Raw genomic sequence first — 21768 nt, forward strand, 5'->3', positions numbered from 1 at the left:
CCATTGGACAAAGTCCAAAACAGTCTCTCCGCTACTTTCCAACCCATAGAATTTTCCTCCAGAATGCTTCAACAAAACTCTGATCTTTATTAGATGTCAAGTTGAATGTGGAAAGCTTGAATAATATTTGAATAATGTTCTGTAAACTTTCAGGTTTTTTTCACCATTATGAGAGTTCAGGAAATTATAAAAATATATACCAGGAGACAGGTAACACAGTGCAATGTGAAAAAAAAACACTGTGCTGTTTAAATACTGGCCAGATTTATTCCAATTAATATATGCTTCTGAAACAAGAACATCCCCAATTCTGAAACTGAGAGAGTTCACCTGTAGAAGCAACACTCTTATATCACACAAAATCCTAATGAAACCTAATCTTGAAATAGATATTGCAGTCAAAATCGAGAGAATGTACAGAAAAAAAATCACATAGAAAATACAGAAATTGGAGTAGCTGTGCAGAAAAAGCAAATATGGTGGGGGAAAAATAGACTCAGAGAGGAAGCATGACAAAGAGTATGCAAGGCAAAAAAGCCATAAACCCATCCACCTAAAAATATAAATAAAAGCTAAAAACCCACTTACACAATTGTTGGTATAATTTTGATTTCAAACAAGAAAAATGAAAGCTGACACGAATTCCGGGATCATGGAGAATAAAAGATGTATACCAGGTTACAGAAAACACTGTGCAACATGATGAAACACACCATGCTGTTTAATACTGGCAGGAAATAACCTCCATGATTTTTTGCTTTGGAAACTTGAACATCCCCACGGAGAATCATCAGAGAGAGTTCACCATTAAGAAGCAATACACTTCCCTCACACACGATACATTTCAAATTTTGGAAATCAACAATTAAATTGTCATCTGCAAACAAAGATTGAAAAATGAAGACAAAAGAGGGGAAAAAGAAGGCAGAAAATGTTACAAGCAGACCAGTAACAACTGCAAAGGTGATTAAATGCAGAATAGTTACTTTCTCGAGAGAGAACAAAAAGGGCTGCATTGCACAAAAATTGTTGTTTTCCGCTTTCGTTGACGCGTCCATTGGTTAAGAAATTATACCAATGAACGCAACGCCTATCAAAAGCGTTTTTTTGAGGAACAAAAACAAACCAGGATACAATTTAAAGATACTCAATAGAGGCAAACCAGAAGAGGGCAAAAGATTTGAAACGTTATAAGAGAAACCAACCAATTTCATAAGCAAAATATAATCTTTAGAATAAATCTTCACTCCCTGCAACAATAAACATTAAGAAACAACGATTCAGAGAGATGAAGGGTGGCTCTTCTGTTCTGATAATAAAACCTAAATCACAGATCAGATCACCTAAGCGACTCTAACCCTAACTCACCGAAGCATATAATGGCTGCTCTCTTGCTCTATATTTATATATTAGTTCACACTGTTCAGAAACCTGAAACCCTAATTTCCTCCCAAATCAGGTCTACTTCAGCGCTCCGCATCGGACGGCTTGGAGACTTGATCAAAATCATATGTTCAATAGAGAGAAGAAAAAAAAGCGGGGATAGCTCAGTTGGGAGAGCGTCAGACTGAAGATCTGAAGGTCACGTGTTCGATCCACGTTCACCGCACTAAAATTTTTTTTTAATTCATTTTCTAAAACAGAAAAAAAAATTTTGTTATTTTTTATTAAGAGTTTTTTCAGATCAGGGTTTAACCTTTTCATACTTCCACCCAATATGAGCCTTAGTTTGATCCTTAATTTCAGGGGGTATTTAAGTTGATTTTTTGTTGAAATTTAACGTGTAATCTAATTTTATGTCAATTAATACACTTAGAATATTATCACCAAAATGGATATTCTTAACCAGGACATACCTTGTTTTACAGTAAATTTTCAAATAGTCGTAACTTTTAATCTGGTAGGAGTTATGAGACCCACAACATATCCTAATAAAGGCTCGAAAAGCTTTATAGTGTCCCTACTTTGGTTTACCTAGTATGTGTCATTTTGACCATTAAATTCCATTCTTTAGTAGGTTTTCGGGTTACTTTTGGTTTCCTAGTTAGATTTAACATTCTAAATTTGAGTCATTTAACTTTCATTTATTTTCTTTATATGTTTAGGATTTCTTAACTATATATACATGTCATTGTTATCTTGTAAGGAGATTCTCACTTTTGAATAATAATCTTCACTTGATTAGAGTTAGTAAAACTTTTTGTTTCAGTTGAAGATTGAAGCAAAATACATCAAGAATGCAAGAAAAACTCTAAAAAACAAAGAAAAATTGAGTAGAAATTCGTCCAAAAATATTGCCAAAATATCAAGAAATCAACGATATATTGCAAATCTTGTTTTGCCCCCTTTTTCACTAGTTGTCGAACCGGCAAAATATCGCCAAGTTTTAGCTATATTTCATCGATTTTTCCTACCTTGGTTGTACTCTTATTGATGCACTAGTGTTACAATACCGATATTCACATTGAGATTGAAAACTATCAAACCGTTACAAACAATTTTCCACCCCACCCCCTCCCTGAAAAGAAAGAAAAGGAAAATATCATACCATGTTAGGGGCCTCTCCTACAACCCACAAACTTAGAGAATTGATTTGAAGGTGATCCAATTTCGGTTGAGTGTCTTTTATATCTCTATCTCCACTTATTTCAGTTGAATTGAATTGAACCGAATGATTAACAAGTTTTTTATTAAAAAAAAAATGAGTGACAAGTTTAAAACGAAGGTTGAATACTGTAATCGGATGACTTCCAAATACCTTTAGTTTCTTCTTTTCTTTTTTTTGGTTCTCTTTCTTAGGTTCTTAGATCATGGTTTAAGGGTCTCCAGAAGAAGACCTTGTGTAGTTGTGTAGGTAGGGCTTTTTGAATTTCCAAAGCCAAATCTGCCATTTCTTGACAAGCTTCATTATGTACTAGAATAGATGGAGACAAAAAGACCACTGCCCTCTTTTGTCGAAAACAAACCATTATGGGAAGATACAAATTAACCACCAGGAATCCTGTGTTGCAGTCAAGGTTATATTGCTAATGGAACGAGCAAAATGGGTTAGAAGAGCCTATAGAAGGGCATTACACTCCCAACTATATGAAAAGATGTCTTTAAGGGCCTGTTTGGTTACATGAGTCTGGAGATTTCAAATATCTAGAGATTTCAAATCTATAGATTCAAATTTATGGAGTCATAATTTTTAAAATTAATGTTTGGTTGTGGAATGAAATTTGTGGATTCATCCTAAAAAACTATTTGATCGACGTGATTTTTGTAAATGTACAAATGTATAGCTTTTTTTAAATCTCTGAATTTCACCCCTTACCCATAAATCTACAAATTCACGTTTTTAGTGTAAAAAGGTGAATCTCTATATTTCATGAATCTGGAGACTTTTACAACCAAACAGAAAGAAGGGTCTAGGGTTTAAGGTTAGGTAGGCAGAAAGGGACTCTAAGACGAGCCCATATCTTTTAATCCCACATCGGCCAAGTATTAGAAAAGAGAAAGGAGAGTAGAATATAAATAAGGGAAAGAAAAACTAAAAGACATACTTACCTGGATGGGGTCAATGGCTGATCAAGAAGGGTCATGGCCTAGGTTGGTGACCTCCATTGCACTTGGGAGGGGTGCCCGCCTAACATCTCCCCAAGTGGGAGAGTGTACGTCATAATTTGTGGCAGCGGGGGTACGCGTTCGCGCGGCCCCTACCAATTTCTTATACAATGTTTTACTGATACTTTCTCAATGGAGAGGAATACAATTCGATAATAGTTTTGGATCTGCCGTTGCTAGTAGATCTCCACGTTCCACATATATATAGTAGGTTTAGTCCTTTTAGCAGTTATCGGTACTGCTAATATTTTTTTTTGATATGAGGTTCATCTAGGCCAGCTTACGCGTATCATGATTACATCATCAAGGGAGCTTTTATATAATTAATGCCGCCGAATGGGTGTGAATCCAAGACCTCCCCTAGGGAGGTTGGGCCTTTCGGTTCTGCTAATTCAATTCTCGTTTGTACTAACACATGTTAATGGTGCTCAGTTCATGATTTTCTTGGTTCATCATACCTTTTGCAATATCTAACATGTAGGTTTTTGTGGTTCATTTTCTCAAAGCCGGGAAGCCTCTCTACATTTTTCTTACCCTTTATGTCTTCCATTACCGTAAAGCAAACATTAAAGAAAGCAATTGTTTTGGGTGATTTCCATTGGGGGGAGGGGGGAAGATGGAGGTAGTGGTTGCTGGTAGAGGGAGAAGGTGTAGTGGTTTTTGACAGTGGTAGGTGATAATATCCAACAAGGTGTAGGAAGTTTATCCGCCTAAAGATTGGATATAAGAGAATAATTTAGTCATAACGTTTCTCTATGGGCAAAATGACCATTTCAATTTCAAATTAATAAAAATGTCAATAGTGGATAAGGAGTAATTTTTTGTTTTATTATAAGTGGGCAACCAGTAATTTTTCCTACTTAAATGGGTAGATTAGAGTTTCACCTCCACTTAAGTGGACTACATAAAATCTCTTACATTTACATAAAACATGATAACAAAAACTATGTTATAAATAATATTGATTGTAGATATCCATCACCTCCAAATAAGTAATGCATCAATTGGAGATCTTAGCCACATCAACATTGACAATCTACATTCCCATATTAATTTAAAATCACAATCATCTCAAGATACAATGTTGACGATCAATATTCTCATTATATGCACCTTCTATCTTGGGCGGCAATCTATCATTCCATATCAAGAGCATTTTATTGTGTATAATAATCATATATTGTATTTATTTATAGACTATATTTCTTTATCAAAGAAGATGATACTTTTACTATACAAAAGTAATACACTTAACTCAGTGATAGAGTTCGATTGATCTCGTCCTAATTTTCTTCTTTGTCTCTAAATTTTTTATTTTTTTATTTTATAACAAACCCTTTCTTTCTTTTTTTAATCTGGGGGTTACATGGGCGTATGCCATCAGTAAGAGTTGAATCCATGTCATCACCATTAAAAGAAGAATAATGATGTTGTTGGCCAAAAAGAATATGCAAGGGATTGTCCATGTTTAACACCTTTGAAGGTAGATGATTGATGAGAAGAACTGAAGTAAGGAAAGCTTCTACCCAGTATTTTAAAGGAACAGAAGCATCAAATAATAAAGCTAGACCCAACTCAACCACATGTATATGCTTCCTTTCAACAATACTATTCTGAGCTGGAGTTTTAGGACATGAAACATGATGAATAATACCCTGGACAACAAGATGATCCTGGAAAGCTTTGAGAGAAAACTCTCCTCCTCTATCACTTTGAAAAACTTTAATTTTGGAAGAAAACTGCCTCTCAACCACAGCTTGAAATTTCAAGAAGACACTAAAAAATTCAGATTTCTTATGTAAAGGATAAAGCCAAGAAAATCTGGAGTAATCATCAACAAACAGAGCATAATATTTGTAATGTTGCATGCTAGGTACTGGAGCCTTTCCCCATAGATCACAGTGTATATTGTCCAATGGTGCCAATGTTCTAGTACAAGAACTTACATAAGGTAAATGAGAGCTCTTACTAAACTAACAACTATTACAAACAGTCCTCTTATTACAATTCATTTTTATTATTCCACGAGTCTTCAAAAAAATAGTAATCCTAGAGTATGGATGTCCCAACCTTTGATGCCACACATCTTCAGAAGCAGTCACAAACCTAGAAGAAAACAACGCCATACCAGAAGCAGATGTAACATAGTTAACAACAGAAGCAACAGGAGCAGAGACATCAACACAAAAATTAACAGATTCAACAGCAGAAGCATGACCAACAGGAGCAGAATCAACACAAAAAACATACAATCCTCCTTCCTTACTCCCCAATGCCAGAATCTTCTGTGTTTGGATCTCCTTAACAAGAAAACCAGAATTAGTAAGATTCAATCGAACAACCAAGATCTCTGGTTAGTTTAGAGATAGAGATCAAATTATTTTTAATGTCAGGGACAACCAACACATCTTTAAGAGGCAAATTTGTACTACCAAGATTTAAAGAACCAGTACCACAATGTGTAATCGACAACCTCTCACCACTTCCTACCATAAGTGAACAAGAATTTTGAAGAAACATAACAGAAGAAAGCTTACCTTGAGTATTTGTAACATGATCAGTAGCTCCAGAGTCTGGAAACCACCCCTGATCTTGAGATGAAGTCAGTCTTATTGCTGCTAAAGCTTGAGGAACATCTTCAAATTGATAGGAGTGATCAAATCGACCCCAACACTTGAGAGCACCATGACCAACTTTCCGACAAATTTGAAAATGAATAATAGATTTTGTAGAATTCAAGAAACATTCCTGATTTTCTTTTCCAGGAAAAACAGTCGAATTATTCTTGCTTGCAGACTGCATAGTACGAGCAAACCCTCGGTTTTGAGATGTGAACAGACGACCATGACCTTGACCACGGCCCTGAAAAGATCGTCCACCTCTATGTGGTTTCGCAGAAGCAAGAAAAGCTAGATTTGGAGTGGGAGACTGATGAAAATTTTCTCTACTTCGTAGATCATGACTCTGCAGAAGTGGGAGCAGAGCAGTATACGTAGGAATCGATGGCTTGAGCATGGTGGTTGCAAACGCCTCATACGCCAGACCTAAATTTGTCAAAAGAAGGAACATCGTGCGTTGATCTTCAACTGGTTTTCCAATTGCTGATAATTTATCACAGATGGTTTTAAACTAAATGAGAAAATCATTCAGAGAAACAGAGTCTTTCTTCTTGAGAAAGTATAATCGGGATAACAATTCAAATTTGCGAGCCTCAAAAGATTGAGAAAATGATCAGACAACAATTTCCATAAATCGAACGATGACTAAGCTCCAACAACAAGAGCAAGAATATGCTTAGAAAGAGTTCCAATGATCCATGCTCTAACAAGGCGATCCGTCTTTAACCATGAAAGATAACATGGATTAGGCACATCTTCACCTACGTAATTTTGGATAACCGCCTCAAGTGCTGAACATTGCCCAGTAATAAATCCATCTAGATCTTGACTTTCGATGAGGGATAAGATCTGAGTATGCCACAACAAGTAATTATCAGCGGTTAACTGAAGAGTGACAAAGTTTGTCACATTCAGGTTGCTCGGATAAGGATAAGAAGATGGAGCAGTAAAAACAGAGGAAGCCATTATCGCAATAATGGTGTTCTTGAAGAAATCGACACCAGAAATTGAGATCTACTTCAGCCTATAGCAGAAACACAAGACCAAAAATAGAGATTTGAACGCAGAGATCAAGTTCTGAACAATAGAGATCAAGACCCTAACTTCAAACGAAACCAAAATTCTTCGTCTTGTAGAAAATAGCACCAGAGATCAGGTTCTACCTTCAACAGAAAACGCAGAAATAAGAATCGAAAAACCAGAAATTGAGAAGAAACTAGAGAGGCCTGCAATCGTCTTCATCGCTGGAACTTTCCAAAAAATTGAACGAAACAAGAAAGAAGGTTCAAGAAAGAAAGAAAGTTTATGAAAAAGGTAATTTCGTAAAAGGAGAAGTCAATCGCTGGAAAGCCTTATACCATATTAGAATATGGAAACTAAATATTGAATTGAATGAAATAATAAAGTACAGTAGGGGTATATATAGGATTACAACATATGATTTTCATCACACGGTCTCTATATGACACGTGTGTTGGGTTTGAGTGTCTTGTATTCTGTGGGTCCATGTAATTATGGTTTTGGTTGTATTTGTAATTGAAACAGGATTTGGGTCAATTACTAATACTTGGGTAAAATTGTAATTACATTGGGATTAAGATTTTAGTTTCCCTATAAATAGTCTCTGTGGGATAACCTATAGGCATCAATCTCTATAGGAGATTGGGGAATCAATCCCAGTGGATTGGGAAACCCATCCTGAGGATAAGGATGGGGGCAAGCAAAGGATAGCACTTTGTGGGTGTGAGAGTGGTGTGAGGTTTTCCTGGAATTAGTGAAACTCCTTTTTTCTCTCTGGTGGACGTAGGCATGGTTTTGCCGAACCACGTTAAATTCTCTTGTGTGCTTTGTGTGTTCTTCTCTGTTCGTGGTTGTGCATCCATTATCCCTAACAAGTGGTATCAAAGCGAGGTTCGGTGGATTGTTGCCGGAGGAGTGCGAAGATCCAGAAGGGAGAGGATAGGTGCCAGGAGAATGGAGAAGGCTTCGACAGGTTGATCGAAGGTACGATTCTAAATCTAGAATCGAGAAGTTTTTTTATCTTTTTTTATTTCTTATGATTTGAGCGGATTGACTCAAAGAGAAGAAAAAAAAAAAGTTTTGAGCGTTCGGGTTTTGGATCGCCAGCTGTCCGTGGGGTTTTTTTTTTTTTTTTTTTTTTTTATTTTTTTTTTAACTTTGGTTTGAATGTAATGGTTACATTCGTTTAAAAAAAAAAAAGTTGAAAACAGCTAAGAGGTGGAACGTGAAAAGGTTGAATGGAAGAAAGAAAAAATTTTGGTGAAAAAAACGGAAAAAAAGAAAAAGGGAATTTTTTTTTTTATTTTTTTTTTTTTTGTATTATCGGATCGTATCGTACAGATTGTTTCCATAGGTTTTTGTGTGAAGGGTTTTTGTACGGAGTTAAGTATTCCTATGATTTTTGGGCGTTCCAAACTCAGTGGAAGTGACAGATCGAGGAGATTTCGCTCCGTTGGTATTGATTTTGTGAGTTCGTATGGAAATCAATGGTGAGGTTCTTTCAGTTGATTGATGGGTACGAAAGCCACAGATCAAGTAAATTGTACAGGCTTGCAGGAAATGTTGAAACAGGTGGAGCTGCAGTTGACACTTGGGCAAGGGGTACAGGTAGACAGAATTGCAAGTAGTTCAGGCGCAAAACAAGGGCAAATCTGGAAAGAAGCGAATGACTTTTGCTTTGGATTTGGTGAGTGGCAGTGATCTCTCGGAGCCGGCTGTGACAAGAGAGATGGAGCCACGTCACGTCGTATAGCGATGATGAGCTCTACGGGACACCCTAGTTGGGGGTGTGTGCCATGCTGGTTTAGTGATGGCGGTAATAAAAGCATTACTAGAGGGGATGTGGGTCATGCTTGTATAGCAGCAATGAGCTGTACGGGACACCTCAGGTGGGGGTGTGTGCCATGCTGGTTTAGTGATGGCGGTAACAAAAGCATTCCTGGAGGGAATGTGGGTCATGCGTGTATAGCAGCAATGAGCCTGACAGGACACCCCAGGTTGGGGTGTGTGCCATAAGGGTGTCAATTCGCGTACCGAAACCGTTTAACCTTACCGAACCGTGCCATCTAAAACCGCACCGTACTGTACCGTTCAAAATTCGGTATGGTACATACCGAAACCGAATTTCTTCGATACGGTTTCGATTTTAGGTACTCATACCGTCGGTACGTACCGAATTGGTACCGTATCAAATTAAGAGATATAAATTGTAACTTTACAATTAAAACACTTTACCTTTTCCTTATACCTAATTCCTTATTTCAATTTTTTGTATCATCATTCACTCCTCTTCTTAGATTTACTTGTTTTGTCTCTATTAATTAGATTTATTTGTTTTATCTATGTTAATTTCAAATTATATTTGATTGATTGATCACAATTTCATTAGGATTTAAATTAACTAATAACCAAAGTGGCATAAGTTCATTCGTACCAAAAATGTACCGCATTAGATATCGTGTTCAAACCGTTTTCCCGTATCGATTTAATACCGAAATCGTACCGAACCATTTTTGTAAATACCGAAACCGTACCGTACCGTATAAATTCGGTACGGTACGGTTATGGTTTTCTCAAAGTTGGTACCGTACCGATTGACACCCTTAGTGTGCCATGCTAGTTTAGTGATGGCGGTAACAAAAACATTCCTGGAGGGGATGTGGGTCATGCGTGTATAGCGGCAATGAACTGTACGGGACACCCCAAGTGGGGGGTGTGCACCATGCTGGTTTAGTGATGGCGGTAACAAAAGCATCCCTGGAGGGGATGTGGGCCATGCAATAAGGTGTGGTGGATACACAGAGTCGGGTGATTGCAGTGAGACATCATCAACGGTTTTCTTCAAGGTGATTTGCAGAATTCAAGCCAAGGTGGAGATTGTTGGGTTTGGGTGTCTTGTATTCTGTGGGTCCATGTAATTATGGTTTTGGTTGTATTTGTAATTGAAACAGGATTTGGGTCAATTACTAATACTGGGGTAAAATTGTAATTACATTGGAATTAGGGTTTTAAGTTTCCTTATAAATAATCTCTGTGGGATAGATAACCTATAGGCATCAATCTCTGTAGGAGATTGGGGAATCAATCCTAAGGGATTGGAAAACCCATCCTGAGGATAAGGATGGGGGCAAGCAAAGGGTAGCAGTTTGTGTGTGTGAGAGTGGTGTGAGGTTTTCCTAGAATTAGTAAAACTTCTTTTCCCTCTGGTGGACGTAGGCATGGTTTTGTCGAACCACGTTAAATTCCCTTGTGTGCTTTGTTTGTGTTCTTCTCTATTCGTGGTTGTGCATCCATTATCCCTAACAACGTGTTAGTCCTATTAATATGAACGAATACATTAAGACAATAGCTGTGAATGAAACTACTGATTACTGGAAAATCAACTACTTGTTTGTCCCTTCTACACTCATTGAATGAAACTACTGATTACTAGAACCTGATTATAATCAGATACTTAGATTTGAATAAATCTAGCAAAATCTGACATTTGACCAACAAAAAGAAAAAGGAAATTTTAATAGACTCATTCACTCTTGCAACCACTGTTTGGTAAAGACTATAGAAAGAGATACGTTCACGAAAATGAAAATAACAAAGAACTTGGATTTAAGCAAAAAAGAGAGGGAAAAAAAAGGGAGTCACATGATTCCTTTTAATGAGATAAATACCTCTAGTCGCAGGTGAATGAAGATGAAAAAGTGGACACCAAAGACTTGCTGATGAAGATGAAGAAGTGGAAACCTTAAAAGACGAACGTGAAATTGGAATTTGTTCTCTATCAAACTCGTACTCAATGATAGAGGGAGCTTGCGGCTTCAGTTGCAGAGTTCCAACGAGAGCGAAGAAGAGAGACTGCAAAGAGGCATCTTTGCTTGCTTAGGGCTTGAGAGAGAAACGAGAGAGAGATGAGAAAGTCGAGAGAGAAGCATTCCGTTTTAGGGCTTTTAATAAAATTATATGGGCAAATGACGTCAATACCCCCATTCACTATCAGCTTCCATTGTGCCTCACGTTTTCTATGAGAATTGCTTCTGTGCCCAAGTTAGAGCTTCTTGTTGGTATATAAATTGTGTATCAAACACTAGGTTCAAAACAATTTTATTGAATCAACACACTTTTTTTAGACCGGTTTATCATATAAGATTTTGGCAACTTCTATGCCGAAATGAGAAAATGATATAGAATAAGTATTGCCAGAATCATTGTCACATAACCCTTTTAGCGTCCACATTTTCCATTAAGTTATGCCAAAGTTGAACAGTGAAAAAGCGAGTTTCTTCTAATTCAAGACGATTTGGAATAGTATCAAATCAGTATCGGCTCCGACCGATTCAGATCCGATTTCTAATACAATAGAATTTTTTTATTTATATTATTATTATCTTTTTTCTTTCAAAAACGATGCTTTTGGGTGCTTAGATGTTTGACCCTCGTCAGTTAAACGCCAAGAATCCATATTCGCAGTTCTTCAGAAACGAGTTTGGGAAACTCTCCGGATTCGCCAGAAGCCATAACTCAGTCGGGATCACCTCCTCATCCATCCAGCTTCAACTGTCCTTCATCTTGGTCTCTTTTCTTTTTTTCATGAAGAACGAAGAAGCATCTTCTACTTGTGGGTTTCATGTCGTGTTCATATCTTCTATTGAAGAAAGCACAAACAAGACTTTTACGGACCTCCTCTGCACCGGTCTGATGCAAGCTAAGGTACCCACTTTCAGAAATAGAGAAAGCAACCCAGAACGGCTGAAAGCCATTGGAGAATCAAAGGTTGCAATCATCATTTTCTCTGTGAACTATGTATGTTCCACTTGGTACCTGGATGAACTGGTTAAGATACTTGAATACAGGAAGACGATCGGCCTTACCGTTCTCCCTATCTTTTATGATGTGGATCCTTCACATGTTCGAAAACAGAACGGGAGTTTAACAGAAGCATTTGCAGGATTTGAGGAAAATTTCAGGTTGGAGACTGGGAAGGTGCAGAGGTGGAGAGAAGCTCTTACTTTAGTAGCAAATCTGTCCGGCTGGGATTTGAGAGATGTGGCCGATGGGTAATTTCTTACCTCCTCAGCAAAATTCCCTAGTGATTTTATCATTTGAAATATTATTGGTCATTGTTTGTGTTTCTTTGATCATAACTTCAAGTGAATGAGTGATTTCATCAAATTGATTAGAAAGAGGGAAAGAGAATGGGAAGTGAAGAGTTTTTGGTGATTTCATCATAGTCTAAGCATGAAATTATTTTAATCAAGTCACTCTGTAGTTCATAGCTTAGCTTCTTAATGGAGTATATGACGAACATGCTTTTAGTTTTGCTCATGTATATATATTGTAATTGGCAGGCATTATTCCAAGTTTATTGACAAGATAATTGAAGAAGTTGTGGCTAGACTGAATCAAAAGCAGTTGGATATTGATACCCACTTAGTAGGCATGGATTCGCATGTAGAAAAGGTAAATTCATTGTTAACTATTGGATCAAGTGATATCCGCATTATTGGGATTTGTGGTGCGGGTGGAATGGGTAAGACAACCATTGCTAAGGCTGTTTTTAACTTGAGCTTCCACAGATTTGCTGGTAGCAGCTTTCTTGCAAATGTTAGAGAAGTTTCAGAACAGCCCCATGGTTTAATCCGTTTGCAAGAACAACTTATCTCCGATATCCTGATGAAAAAGAACATTAGGATAAGTAGTGTTGATAGAGGAGTCATGTTGATTGAAAAAAGACTACAAAATAGAAGTGTTCTTGTCATTCTCGATGATGTTGATCAATTGGATCAAATAAATGCATTAGTCCGAAATCATGCTTGTTTTGGTAGGGGAAGTAGGATTCTCGTAACTACTCGAAATGACCACCTACTGAATGTGTTGGGAGTGGATGAAGTGTATAATGTTGAAAAACTGGATTCCATTGAGTCTCTACAGCTTTTCAGTTGGCATGCATTTGGAACAAAATGGCCAGAGGAAGACTATATTGGTATCTCACTTAGAGTGGTAGATTATGTTGGAGGGATTCCATTAGCTCTAAAAGTTTTGGGTTCTCATCTATTTGGCAGAAGAAGTAAGCAAGAATGGAGGGCCGCACTAGAGAAATTAAAGGAAATTCCAAACAACGAAGTCCAAGAAAAACTTCGAATAAGTTTTGATGCACTAGATGATACAGAAAAGGACATATTCCTTGATGTTGCCTGTTTCTTTGTGGGAATGAATAAAGATGATGTGATAAGAATACTAGATGCCTGTGGTTTCTATGCAGAAACTGGAATCAGTGATCTCATTCATCGATCTCTTATACAAGTCACTGAAAACAATGAACTATGGATGCATGATGTACTAAAAGAGATGGGAAAGCAAATTGTTCGTGAAGAATCCATAGAAACTCCTGGCAAGAGAAGCAGGTTGTGGTCTCGTCAAGATATATTTGCTGTGCTGACAAAAAGCATGGTAAGGGCTAAATGTTTGGTTTATGTTGGTATTCAAAGTTTAACAGATAACATTGATCAATGAACTCTATTGGAACTGCTTTGCTGCTAAACTAAATTTCCTTGTTGAAGACGTATATGGTCACCTAAAGTTCCTTCTTAGGTGAGCAAATCTATCATAACAACAGAAAGAAGTGAATCCAATATAATACTTCCCTTTTTATGTTTCTCCTAATGATGACTGGGAAGCTTTTTACTCACTAGTTTTTGTTGGTAAGCATTCTTATTTATGTATTTGTCCAAGTCTCCTTGTTCTCAGGGAACGGAAGCAGTTGAAGGCCTTGCCCTAAATTTATCCAAACTAGAAAGTGTAAAATTCAATGCTGAAGCATTTGCAGAGATGACGAACTTGAGACTACTTCAGCTCAATTATGTACACCTTCTTGGAGACTATAAGCATCTTTCCAAAGACTTGAGATGGCTCTGTTGGCATGGGTTTCCCTTAAAATCAATACCAACAAATTTTCATATGGAGAAACTTGTTTTTCTTGACATGCAATACAGTAGCATCATAAAATTCTCGAATGAAAGCATTGTAAGTATAGTTTCCATTATTATAATTATTATTATGATTAATATTTCTCTCTAAATCTGTTCTTCAACATATTAGCAACCGATCTTACACTTCTTTTTCCTGCAGTTACTCGAGAAATTGAAAGTTCTCGATCTTAGTCACTCTGGGCTTTTAAAGAGAATCCGTAACTTTGTAAGATTCCCTCATCTTGAAAAGTTATTCCTAAAAGATTGCGACAGTTTAGTTGAGGTTCACCAGTCCATTGGCAGTCTACAGAAACTTGTTTTGCTGAATCTTGAAGATTGTGGAAGCCTAAAGAATCTTCCTGCCACCATTTGTAATCTAAGATCTCTTGAAAATCTTATTCTTTCTGGTTGCTCAAAACTTGACAAGTTACCAGAGCAGCTGGGGAATATGGAGGGCTTAAAACATCTTCTTGCAGATGGAACTGCTATAAAACAACTACCTTACTCCATAGGGCATTGCAGAGGCCTAAAATCCATATCCTTAGGTGGGTTTAAAGGGTCATCCCCTAAATCTTGGAATTCTTTCTTCCAAGCTTGGGGTAGTTTACCAAGTAAGGGTCGCGATACCATCAACATATTACCATCTTCTGTCTCACTTTTGTGGTCCTTAAAATCCCTAATTTTGAAGGGTTGCAATTTATCAGAAGGGGCAATTCCAAGTGATCTTGGGATCTTGTCCTCATTGGAAGAGTTAGATCTTGGTTACAATAATTTTTGTAGCCTACCTGCCAACTTAAGTTGTCTCCCTCGTCTCCGGAATCTTCGGTTGCGGAAATGCAAGATGCTTCAATCACTTCCTGAGCTCCCATCAAGTTTAGAGATATTGTATGCAGACAGTTGCACATCATTGCAATGCTTGCCAGATCTTGGCAATTTATCATCTTTGGTTGAGTTGGATTTAGAATCTAATAAATTTTCAACCTTACCAGCCAGTATCAGTGGTCTTTCTGAGCTTGTTTACCTTAAGCTAAACAACTGCATAAGGCTCCATTCACTTCCAGAACTTCCATCACAATTGAGGTGGTTGGAACTAGCAGGTTGCACATCAATCCACAGATTATCAAATTTGCCAAAGCTAGAAGACTTGCCAGTGTTGTGGCTCAGCAATTGCGACAAATTAGTTGAGATTCAAGAATTGGAGAAATTGGAGTCTGTTGTAACCATTCAGCTTGAAGGATGCAACAATCTGTCAAATGCCTTTAAGCAGAGTCTCTTACAGGTTTCTCTGTCTTTCTCTCTAAAACTGTTTAAACTTAATGATTTCCACTCTCAAACTGTTAAACTTCATGATTTCCATGGAACAGGCACTGCCAAAAGGTGGTGAGCGCAGCATCTTCATTCCTGGAAATGAAATACCAGATTGGTTCAGCCATGAGAGTCTGGGGTCTTCCATCTCTCTTAAGGTGCCTCTACTTTCAGATTATAAGATCCATAAGCTAATAGTGTGTGCAGTTTATGCAGCAGATGAATTTTTTGCCATTAAAAGAGAGGAGGATGAGTTTACCGATGATCCTTTCCTTAATTTCAATAACAAAACTAAGAAGACCAAGTGTAGATATAATCCATTAAGTTATGCAACCCGAGTACTCCCTCAAGATCATATGTGGGTCGCCTGCATACCAGCCAGAGAGTTTCGGATACCATTGGGGGATGGAGATGAATTGGAGGTTTCAATAGAAATGGGCAAACCAATAAAAACAAGTAAGTGCGGGATTCATCTGGTTATTGGTCCACATGAAGAGAATTCTGAATCGGATGATCAAATAAATCTCCGATACGACAGTTCTTCAGAAGACGATGAGAATGTGTCAATGGAAGATGGCAGAGGGACTAAGAGAAGCTATAATGAAATGGATCCTCGTAGGTCCTGGTCTGATGAAGAGCAAGACCCTAAACGGCATTCTGACAAGGTAGAGGTAGAGGAAGAGGAAGAGGGGGAGGAGATGGTGACCACAGCAGTTATTTGAACCTGTTTTATAGAGGATTCTTGGAGAGACTATACGGTGAAGGATCAAGTAAGAAGAAATCTACAAATTAGCCCTGCAATCATTCATACAGTGATGTATGCTGTATATATTCACTTGATTGCTGGACTAAATGTAATTTTTTTTCCTTCAATTACCATCTTGTTTTATTAATTTTGTTTTCATTTCTTGTTTTGTTCAATTACGCTTTATACTGCACCCAGTTCAACTCAGTTCAACTCTGATCATCTTCATAGATTTAGATTTAGATTTATTATAAGAGTTCTTTTTGCATCAATATAGCGTACAGACTCCATTACATACACAAGGTACATAAAAAGTCCCACCATTGGACAAAGTCCAAAACAGTCTCTCTGCTACTCTCCAACCCATAGAATTCTCCTCCATAATGCTTCAATAAAACTCTGATCTTTATTAGATGTCAACTTGAATGTCGAAAGCTTGAATAATGTTCTTTTTTTTTTTTTGGTGAAGTGAATAATGTTCTGTAAACTTTCAGGTTTTTTTCACAATTATGAGAGGCAAGAACTTATAAAAATATATACCAGGAGACAGGTAACACAGGTGCAATGTGAAATAAACACACTGTGCTGTTTAATACTGGCAAGATTTATTCCAATTAATATATGCTTCTGAAACAAGAACATCCCCAATTCTGAAACTGAGAGAGTTCACCTGTAGAAGCAACACTCTTATATAACACAAAATCCTAATGCAACCTAATCTTGATTCCTGAAACAGATATTGCAGTCAAAATCGAGAGAATGTACAGAAAAAAAAAAAGTATAAAACATGAAATCAAATAGAAAATACAGAAATTGGAGTAGCTGTGCAGAAAAAGCAAATATTTGGGGGGGGGGGGGTAAAAACCCACTTACACAAGAATAAAAGATGTATACCAGCTTACAGAAAACACTGTGCAACATGATGAAACACACCATGCTGTTTAATACTGGCAGGAAATAACCTCCATGAATTTTTGCTTTGGAAACTTGAACATCCCCCACGGAGAATCATCTGAGAGAGAGAGAGAGTTCACCGTTAAGAAGCAATCCACTTCCATCACACACAATACATTTCAAAATTTGGAAATCAAGAATCAAATTGTCATCTGCAAACAAAGATTGAAAAGTGAAAATAAAGGAGGGGAAAAAAGGCAACAAATGTTACAAGCAGACCAGTAACAACTGCAAAGGTGATTAAATGCAGAATAGTTACTTTCTCGAGAGAGAAACAAAAAGGGCTGCATTGCACGAAAATTGTTGTTTTCCGCTTTCGTTGACGCGTCCATTGGTTAAGAAATTATACCAATGAACGCAACGCCTATCAAAAGCGTTTTTTTAAGGAACAGAAACAAACCAGAGACAATTTAAAGATACTCAATAGAGGCAAACCTGAGGAGGGCAAAAGATTTGAAACGTTATAAGAGAAACCAACCAATTTCATAAACAAACTATAATCTTTAGAAGAAATCTTCACTCCCTGCAACAATAAACATTAAGAAACAGAGATTCAGAGAGATAAAGAGTGGCTCCTCTGTTCTGATAATAAAACCTAAATCACAGATCAGATCACCTGAGCGACTCTAACCTAACTCACCGAAGCATAAAGTGACTGCTCTTTGCTCTATATTTATATGTAAGTTCACACAGTTGAGAAACCCTAATTTACTCCCAAATCAGGTCTGCGGAGACTTGATGAAACTTATATCTTCAAAAGATTATAAGAAAAAAAAAAAAGCGGGGATAGCTCAGTTGGGAGAGCGTCAGACTGAAGATCTGAAGGTCACGTGTTCGATCCACGTTCACCGCACTTAATAATTCATATATATCAAAGAATTTAATTCTTTTTTTATTATTTATTAAGAGCTTATTGTATGCCGGAAAGCTTCTTTCAATATCATAGCTTCTTATATGCCGGAAAACTTCTTTCAATATCATAGCTAGGTCATCATCAATTAACGATTTTCTTAGAATTTTATTATTTATTTATTTATTTATTAAGAGCGTCTTGTATCCGGAAAGCTTCTTTCAATATCATAGCTAGGTCATCTATCAATTAACGATTTTCTTAAATTAGGGTTTAACTATTTCATACTTCCACCCAATATGCGCTAGTTTGAGTAGGGTTTCATTTTTGGGGGTATTTAAGTTATTTTTTTGTTGAAATTTAGTGTGTAGTCTAATTTAATGTCAATTATCACACTTAGAATATTATTTTGGTCTAAAATATCAACAAAATGGATATTCTTAATAAGGACATACCTTGTTTTACGGTAAATTTTCAAACAATCATAACTTTTAATCTGGTAGGAGTTAAGAGACCCACAACATATCCTAATAAAGGCTCGAAAAGTTTATAGTGTCCCTACTTTAATGTTGAAGATCAAGTAAAATAAAGCAAGAATGCAAGAAACATGAAAAAAAATATATTGAAAAACAAAGAAATTTTGATTATTTGAGTAAAAATTCGTCCAAAAATATCGAAAATCAACCATATACTACAAATCTTGTTTTGCCCTTTTCCGCTAGTTGTCGAACCGGCAAATACGCCAAGTTTCGACTATATTTTGTCAATTTTTCCTACCCCGGTTGCACCCTCATTGACACACTAGTGTTACAATACCGATATTCACATTGAGATTGAAAACTATCAAACCATTACAAACAAGGCTCGAAAAGTTTATAGTGTCCCTACTTTAATGTTGAAGATCAAGTAAAATAAAGCAAGAATGCAAGAAACATGAAGAAAAAAAATATTGAAAAACAAAGAAATTTTGATTATTTGAGTAGAAATTCGTCCAAAAATATCGAAAATCAACCATATACTACAAATCTTGTTTTGCCCCTTTTTCCGCTAGTTGTCGAACTGGCAAATATCGCCAAGTTTCGACTATATTTTGTCAATTTTTCCTACCCTGGTTGCACCATCATTGACACACTAGTGTTACAATACCGATATTCACATTGAGATTGAAAACTATCAAACCATTACAAACAATTCTCCACCCCACCCCACCCCCTCGCCCAAGAAATTGTCATACCATGTTTTGGGGGCTTCTCTTACAACCCACAAACTTAGGGTCTGTTTGGTTACATGAGTCTAAAGATTTCAAATATCTAGAAATTTCAAATCTATGAAGTCATAATTTATAAAATTAATTGTTTGATTAACCGAATATGTGGAATGAAATCTGAGGATTCATCTGTGACTTTTGTGAATGTGCAAATGTTTAGCATTTTTTTAATAGGTATGAAATCTCTAAATTTCACCTCATACCCATAAATCTACAGATTCACATTTTTAGTGTAGAAAGATGAATCTCTAGATTTCATGAATCTAAAGATTTTCACAACCAAACGAGTATAAATCTTGTATTTATGAATCCAGATATTTCAAATCTTGAAATCTCTGGATTCATGTAACCAAACAGGCCCTTAGAGAATTGATTTTGAAGATTATCTAATTTCGGTTGAGTGTCCTCTATATCACTATCTCCACTGATTTCAGTTGAATTGAATCGAACCGAATGAATAACAAGTTTTTTATTTAAAATAAAAATAAAATAAAATTAGTTACAAGTTTAAAACGAAGGTTGAATGCTCGAATCGGATGACTTCCAAATAATTTTAGTTTCTTCTTTTCTGTTTTTTTGTTCTCTTTCATAGGTTCTTAGATCAGTTTAAGGGGCTTCAGAAGAAGACCTTGTGTGTAGGTAGGGCTTTTTGAATTTCCAAAACCAAATCTGCCATTACTTGACAAGCTTCGTTATGTACTAGAATAGATGGAGACAAAAGAGACCACTGCCCTCTTTGTCCAAAACAAACCGTTATGGGAAGATACAAACCACCAGGAATCCTGTTTTGGAGTCAAGGTTATATTGCTAATGGCTTGAGCAAAATGGGTTAGAAGAGCGTATAGAGGGCATTACACTCCCAACCATCTGAGGGTGTCACTTAACACTATTATTTATTTGAGTGTTTCTAAAATTTATTTATTTTTTTGAGTGAAAGAAGGATTAAGGGTTTGAGGCTAAGTAGGCGGAAAGAGATTCGAATTCTAAGATGAACATGTCTCATTTAATCCCACATCGGCCAAGTATTAGAAAAGAGAAAGGAGAGGAGAATATAAATAAGGGAAAGAAAAATAGAAAAACATACTTACCTGGACGGGGTCAATGGCTGATCAAGAAGGGTCATGGTCTAGGTTGGTGACCTCCATTGCACTTGGGAGGGGTGCCCGCCTAACATCTCCCCAAGTGGGAGAGTGTACGTCATAATTTGTGGTAGCGGGCGGCCCCCTACCAATTTCTTATATACTATGTTTTACTAATACTGTCTCAATGGAGAGGAAGGAATATAGTTTTCTTGCAATATTTAACCCTATAACATTTAGGTTTTAGTGGTTCAGTTTCTCCAAGCCGAGAAGCCTCTCTAGCTTGCGATTTTTCTTACCGTCCATGTCTTCCATCACTGTACCAAACAATGTTTTTGGTTTGGGTGATTTCCAGGAAGATGCAGACACCTTGCCGGCAAGGGGAGGGGGTGTAGTGGTTTTTAGTAGTGGTGAACAATTTCCAACAAGGTGTAGGAAGTTTACCTACCTAAAGGTTGGATATGAGAAAGATAATTTAGTCATAATATTTCTTTATGGGCAAAATGGTTGTTTCAATTTCAAATTAACAAAAATATTATTATTATTATTATTATTATTATTTTGTGAAAAAAATGTTAATAGTGGATGAGGGGTAATTTTTTGTTTTAGAGCAAATTGCACTAGCACCTCAAAATGGAGGCCACTGACACCGGAAAAAAATCGTCTGCTGTGCACATCTCTCTGCTGTGCACAGCAGTGCAGCTTCACAAAAGGACACGTGTAATATACCAAATTAATGATTCAGATTGAAACTCTATTCAAAATGCAAGTTTAAATGGAACCCGTCCTCTACCCGTTAGAAAACGCGATTAAACTCCGACGTTTCCTTTCTCACCTCCTTCTTTCGTTCCTCCGTCATGGAAACCTGAACTGTATCCTTCATCGCCGTCAAAGGAAATTGATCTCTATTATTCGTTTTTCTTCTCTTCAGCATTGTTGTCAAACAGCAACAGAAAATGGGTTCTTTTTCTTCTTCTTCTTTTCATTATGGGTTATAAGTTTCTGAATGGGTTTGTGTTTAATTAGAAAAAACAGGGTACGAAGGAGAGGATTGTAGATAATCTTACATAAAAAGCTTGAGCGAGATTTGCAGGACCTGCAGGAACCGAAGGCAGATGCAGAATGGATTAATCTGCAAATGAAAAATCAAAGGAAACAGAAAATGGTTGATCATTTCTCAACTCTTCGATTGATGTTTCCGCACCTCCAAGAGATAATACGCACAGATAATGGGTTCTTTTTCTTCTTCTTCTTTTCATTCTGGGTTATAAGTTTCTGAATGGGTTCGTGTTTAATCAGAAAAAACAGGGTACGAAGGAGAGGATTGTAGACGAAATAATCTCTTACATAAAAAGCTTGAGC

General features: G+C 36.8%; 1 long non-coding RNA gene, 7 other non-coding genes and 2 pseudogenes across 10 annotated transcripts; 5 read left to right on the top strand and 5 right to left on the bottom strand.

The window, feature by feature from the left end:
- Positions 1-192: 192 nt before the first annotated feature.
- Positions 193-343, bottom strand: LOC149001707 (small nucleolar RNA snoR137). The gene has a single exon (XR_016170582.1). It is a non-coding gene; the product is annotated as a small nucleolar RNA snoR137 (small nucleolar RNA).
- A 323-nt stretch (positions 344-666) lies between these two features.
- LOC149001708 (small nucleolar RNA snoR137) lies at positions 667-819 on the bottom strand. The gene has a single exon (XR_016170584.1). It is a non-coding gene; the product is annotated as a small nucleolar RNA snoR137 (small nucleolar RNA).
- Positions 820-1536: 717 nt separating this feature from the next.
- On the top strand, positions 1537-1609 carry TRNAF-GAA (transfer RNA phenylalanine (anticodon GAA)). The gene has a single exon. It is a non-coding gene; the product is annotated as a tRNA-Phe (tRNA).
- A 1932-nt stretch (positions 1610-3541) lies between these two features.
- On the top strand, positions 3542-3701 carry LOC149001710 (U1 spliceosomal RNA). Its single transcript, XR_016170588.1, has one exon. It is a non-coding gene; the product is annotated as a U1 spliceosomal RNA (small nuclear RNA).
- An 8008-nt stretch (positions 3702-11709) lies between these two features.
- On the top strand, positions 11710-16304 carry LOC149001711 (TMV resistance protein N-like; annotated as a pseudogene). Its single transcript, XR_016170237.1, has 5 exons — positions 11710-12295; positions 12587-13688; positions 13986-14261; positions 14367-15485; positions 15571-16304. The product of XR_016170237.1 is annotated as a TMV resistance protein N-like (transcript).
- A 484-nt stretch (positions 16305-16788) lies between these two features.
- Positions 16789-16939, bottom strand: LOC149001712 (small nucleolar RNA snoR137). Its single transcript, XR_016170583.1, has one exon. It is a non-coding gene; the product is annotated as a small nucleolar RNA snoR137 (small nucleolar RNA).
- A 165-nt stretch (positions 16940-17104) lies between these two features.
- On the bottom strand, positions 17105-17900 carry LOC149001713 (uncharacterized). 2 transcript variants are annotated; one of them, XR_016170321.1, is made up of 2 exons: positions 17646-17900; positions 17105-17268 (listed from the first exon to the last, which is right to left on the bottom strand). It is a non-coding gene; the product is annotated as an uncharacterized LOC149001713 (long non-coding RNA). The 2 variants fall into 2 exon arrangements; XR_016170322.1 differs by having other exon boundaries at positions 17105-17362.
- LOC149001714 (small nucleolar RNA snoR137) lies at positions 17143-17304 on the bottom strand. The gene has a single exon (XR_016170585.1). It is a non-coding gene; the product is annotated as a small nucleolar RNA snoR137 (small nucleolar RNA).
- A 90-nt stretch (positions 17901-17990) lies between the features above and the next one.
- TRNAF-GAA (transfer RNA phenylalanine (anticodon GAA)) lies at positions 17991-18063 on the top strand. Its single transcript has one exon. It is a non-coding gene; the product is annotated as a tRNA-Phe (tRNA).
- Positions 18064-20407: 2344 nt separating this feature from the next.
- LOC149001716 (U1 spliceosomal RNA) lies at positions 20408-20553 on the top strand (annotated as a pseudogene).
- The last annotated feature ends 1215 nt before the right edge of the window (positions 20554-21768 follow it).

The sequence above is a fragment of the Hakea prostrata genome, chromosome 10, assembly GCF_041222555.1.
Source record: "Hakea prostrata isolate BN-2017 chromosome 10, UWA_Hpros_2, whole genome shotgun sequence".
Taxonomy (NCBI): Eukaryota; Viridiplantae; Streptophyta; class Magnoliopsida; order Proteales; family Proteaceae; genus Hakea; species Hakea prostrata.